We start from the raw sequence: 5,336 nt of genomic DNA, 5'->3' as shown, positions 1-5,336 counted from the left end.
GTATGGACTGTTATTAAATTGTGCCATGCAGTGGGGTTCCTTCTGCACTGTATAGGTTAAATGCTCATTTGGTGACGGGGGAGGGAATTGGTACAGATACCTTATTTCTCGCTCCCCAACCCCCAAATTCCCCCCTCAGCAGCCGGCATCCTCCCGCAGAGCTGATTCACACATGTGCAGTGCGGATTGAAGCTCAGGTTTCACAGCCAGTTGATACAGTAGTTGTCCAGCGGTTCATGTCAGGTTTACATCAGGTTCAGGACAGGATTAGGTCAGGATCTTATCCTGTTCACATATGTGCGGTTTAAAAACTGTTCCCGTAGAAATTAATAGCCTATAATCCGCACCTAAACCGGACCGCACTGCTCAGAAATCGGACAGGACTCTTTTTAAAACTGCACCACCAGTGCACCAGACATATGTGAACAGGCAGCATAGGAAGCAACGTTTTTGCACGTCATGCAGATTGGATGCAGTTGAAACCACATCCAATCTGCATATACGTGAACCGGCACTTACTGTCCAACACTCTAAAACAGGGGTCTCCAAACTTCCGAAACAAAGGGCCAGTTTTCTGTCCTTCACACTTTAGGGGGCTGGACTGTGGCCAGTGGGAGTAAACAAAGCTATAGGCTTGGTGGTCAGTGGGACTAAATAAATGACATCATTGCTGTGATTGGGAGAATTCGATTCCTATCTCTGGTGTTAATGGGAGCAACAGTACTCCATCATTGGTGTCAGTGGGAGGAATAGTACCCCATCATTGGTGTCAGTGGGAGGAATAGTACCCCATCATTGCTGTCAGTGGGAGGAATAGTACCCCATCATTGGTGTCAGTGGGAGGAATAGTACCCCATCATTGGTGTCAGTGGCAGGAATAGTACCTCATCATTGGTGTCAGTGGGAGGAATAGTACCCTATTATTGGTGTCAGTGGGAGGAATACTACCCTGTCATTGGTGTCAGTGGGAGGAATAGTACCCTATCATTGGTGTCAGTGGGAGGACTAGTACCTCATCATTGGTGCCAGTGGGAGGAATACTACCCTGTCATTGGTGCCAGTGGGAGGAATAGTACCCTGTCATTGGTGCCAGTGGGAGGAATACTACCCTGTCATTGGTGCCAGTGGGAGGAATAGTACCCTGTCATTGGTGCCAGTGGGAGGAATAGTACCCTGTCATTGGTGCCAGTGGGAGGAATAGTGTCCCGTCATTGGTGCCAGTGGGAGGAATAGTGTCCCGTCATTGGTGCCAGTGGGAGGAATAGTGTCCCGTCATTGGTGCCAGTGGGAGGAATAGTGTCCCGTCATTGGTGCCAGTGGGAGGAATAGTGTCCCGTCATTGGTGCCAGTGGGAGGAATAGTGTCCCGTCATTGGTGCCAGTGGGAGGAATAGTGTCCCGTCATTGGTGCCAGTGGGAGGAATAGTACCCTGTCATTGGTGCCAGTGGGAGGAATAGTACCCTGTCATTGGTGCCAGTGGGAGGAATAGTACCCTGTCATTGGTGCCAGTGGGAGGAATAGTACCCTGTCATTGGTGTCAGTGGGAGGAATAGTACCTCGTCATTGGTGTCAGTGGGAGGAATAGTACCTCGTCATTGGTGTCAGTGGGAGGAATAGTACCCTGTCATTGGTGTCAGTGGGAGGAATAGTACCTCGTCATTGGTGTCAGTGGGAGGAATAGTACCTCGTCATTGGTGTCAGTGGGAGGAATACTACCTCGTCATTGGTGTCAGTGGGAGGAATACTACCCTGTCATTGGTGTCAGTGGGAGGAATAGTACCCTATCATTGGTGTCAGTGGTAGGAATAGTGCCTCAAGGGCCAGATAAAGACAAGCAAAGGGCCGCAGTTTGGAGACCCCTGCTCTAGAATGTGCCCTTGCTGTCCTCTAGTATGATCCAAGACTGGTGGTCCTGCATAGTAAGTGATGACGTGGAAGAACTGTAACCAGTTGGCCTGCGGAGTAAATCGGGGCACTGATTACATAGATACAAGGAATCCTGCAGGAGCGAGGAACATCCTAGGCATTTGTACTGTTTCTTACCCCATTAGCCAAAAAAAGAATGTAAATTTAAATGCACCCGGAGTGGGACTTTAACAGCACATTAAGTCTTAGTTTACAGTTTTATGCTTTTTATTTTGCTTTTTGTGACTTTGTGCTGCTGGGTTGTTCATTTGAAAGGGTGATAATTATGACCTAAAGAAGCAATATATTGTCTGGCTTGGTGGGGGAACAGCAGGCACTGGACAAATGTTCTTTTCTAGTGTTCCCCAAATACACAAGCATTTCATACTGCCAGTCATCGTTTCCCGCATCATTTTACTTTTATTAGGTTTCTAGTAATTGTTTAATCTTCCTTTTTTTTTAATTTTGTCTAGTTAGTAGCAGATAGTGTTGACAGAGGGTCTTTTGTGTTTTTGTTGTCCGATTTAATTCTACACTATGGAAATGCAGTAAGCCATGAGAAGTTATTGCGTTGGCTTTGATTTAGGAAGCTATTTTGTTTTTGATGAAGAATAACAATGAAAGACATGGTAAATGAAATATGCCTGAGTATGGGCGGCACTGGTCGAATTACCTGCCGGCTTCTCAGAGACTTACAGGGTTTGTTCACCTTTGCCAAAAAACTGCCTAAGCAGATAAGGGGTGCCCAGGGGCGGACTGACCATTTGAGCACTCGGGCACTGCCCAGGTCAGTAGGGGGCCCCATGAGATGCCCCTGGTACCTTTTCGTTGGCTGTTTCATAGGCTTTTTTTTGGTGTGGACGAGGACACAGGGGCCCCATGATCCCCTATTGCCCTGGGGCCCCATGAGTTGTCAGTCCGCCCCTGGGGGTGCCTGTATATAACTTTGAATAAAGTCGGATAATGTCCTTGCTTCAGGTATAGGCTATTTACATACCTCCTGATGCAAAGAACAACAAACAGTCGGCGCACTGGCCTAGTGCATTATCGTATAACATGTATTGGAAGGATAAAAAGTAGGTATTGTACTCACAATAGGCAAACAGGTCAAAGGCACATCACACTAAACAGCGGTGTCCAGTCCACATAACATATAAGTCCAAAAAAATGGAACCCTGGACTTCCAACAGGTCTCAAGGTCTCAACCTCTTCCTCAGAGCCACGTTGGTGTCTGAGGAAGAGGCCGAGACCTCAAAACGCGTTCGCATATAAGTCCAAAAAACTGGAACCCTGGACTTCCTCCAGGTCTCGACCTATTCCTCAGAGACATCAACGTGGCTCTGAGGAATAGGTTGAGACCTCGATTGCATTAGCCTGTTGGAAGTCCAGGATTCCATTTTTTTGGACTTGTATGCCAACACGTTTCGAGGTCCCAACCTCTTCTTCAGAGCCATGGTGTCTGAGGAAGAGGTCGAGACCTTGAAACGTGTTAGCATACAAGTCCAAAAAAATGGAACCCTGGACTTCCAACAGGCTAACGCGTTTCAAGGTCTCAACCTCTTCCTCAGAGCCATGTTGGTGTCTGAGGAAGAGGCCGAGACCTCAAAACGCGTTAGTATAAGTCCAAAAAACTGGAACCCTGGACTTTCTCCGGGTCTCGACCTCTTCCTCAGAGACATCAACGTGGCTCTGAGGAATAGGTCGAGGCCTTGAATGCATTAGCCTGTTGGAAGTCCAGGGTTTAATTTTTTTGTACTTTTATGCCAACACGTTTCGAGGTCTCGACCTCTTCCTCAGAGACACCAGCGTGGCTCTGAGGAAGAGGCTGAGACCTCGAAACACGTTAGCCTTAGGGTTCCATTTTTTTATTTTTTTTTACTTCTATGCTATGTGGACTGGACACCCTGTTTAGTGTGATGTGCCTTTGACCTGTTTGCCTATTGTGAGTACAATACTTACTTTTTATCCTTCCAATACATTTTATACGATAAAGCACTAGGCCGGTGTGCCCTCTGTTTGTTTGTTTTTCTTTGCATCCAGTGACATTGGACTACCCCGGTCTGTTGAGGGCAGCAAGGAGTGCATTTTCCAGGATATCTGTGATGTTACCACAACCCTAGCCGAGTCCATCCCGAAGCGCAGGAGTACAGAGTTTGCTGTGTTTACATACCTCCTGATGCCTGGCTAAAAAAAAATAAGGCATCCCCCTGTCCTGCCTTGTTGCTACGATGTTGCTAAGACACTCCCAGCCATTACAATTCACCCCCACCAACCCCTCTACATGTATGGTTGCATCACTGAACTTACAGCTACTGTGACAGGGGAAAGAGAGCGCATGCAAGGGGTTTTGGATCAGCTTAGAGTGTCTTAGCACCTTCCTAGCAACAAGACAGGAAAGTATAATGCCATGTCTGGGAGTTTTTCAGTCAGGGTCTGGTAGGTATGTAAATTGCTTACACCTGTAGCAAGGACATTATTTAAAGTTGAACTTTAGGTATAAAGGATAAAATGGCGAACAGGCAGGATTTTTTATGCAGAAGAGACATTCTTTGCCCGTTCTGCAATAAAGTTTCGTACCTGCCTATAAGGAGTGACGTCATCCCCGCCCAGCAAATGCCAGCGACCGAGACCCGGAAGCTGCCCAAAGATGTCTGTGGCCAGGTGGGGAACGGGACGGCGCATCCTTGGAGCCGAAGTGAGTATAGTTCCACTTTAAATACGTAAATAATAAAAGCGAGCGCTATGTCAAAAAAGCGGCTGTTGCACTGAGGTCAAAACCATAAAATGCCTTGAGTATAAAATATATAAAGAAAGTGCAGCGCTAAGATTATTACAAGACAAACGTGTGTAAAATATTTGTAATCAATAAAATATCCACTAATGGGGGAAAACATGAATAATAAAATAAAAAGTGGTAAAATTAAAAAAAAAAAAAAAATTTTTTTATTTATTTTACCACTTTTTATTTTTTTATTCGTGTTTACCCCCATTAGTGGATATTTTAATGATTCCAAATATTTTACACACGTTTGTCTTGTAATAATCTTAGCGCTGCACTTTCTTTATATAGTTCTACTTTAACATTGGACAAAGTCACAGTTTTTATCTACAGGTGCCCCTTATTTGCATAGGCAGTTTTTTGGTATAGGTGAGCTAAACTTTTATAGTATATTTTATCCGTAAAAATGAACTTCTCTGATTTTGTTGCCTTTTTTGGTCTGGTAAATACAACCTTAAAGTAGAACTTTAGGAATCCGCTTGAGTGAAACGGGGGCCTGGCTGTATTTGTATTGCTATGAATCAAACAGTATGCAATCTTTGAAATGCACGGCAGGCAATCAAATTACTTATCTGAAAATAATGTTTTCATGACGCGCCATGTTCATGATTTTATGTCCGTACAATTTACACTAAAGCGTGACAGTTCAAGC

Source organism: Staurois parvus, unplaced genomic scaffold, assembly GCF_062004578.1.
Source record: "Staurois parvus isolate SC_StPar_1 unplaced genomic scaffold, SC_StPar_1.0 ptg000290l, whole genome shotgun sequence".
Lineage (NCBI taxonomy): Eukaryota > Metazoa > Chordata > Amphibia > Anura > Ranidae > Staurois > Staurois parvus.
Note: the sequence above shows the minus strand (reverse complement) of the source record.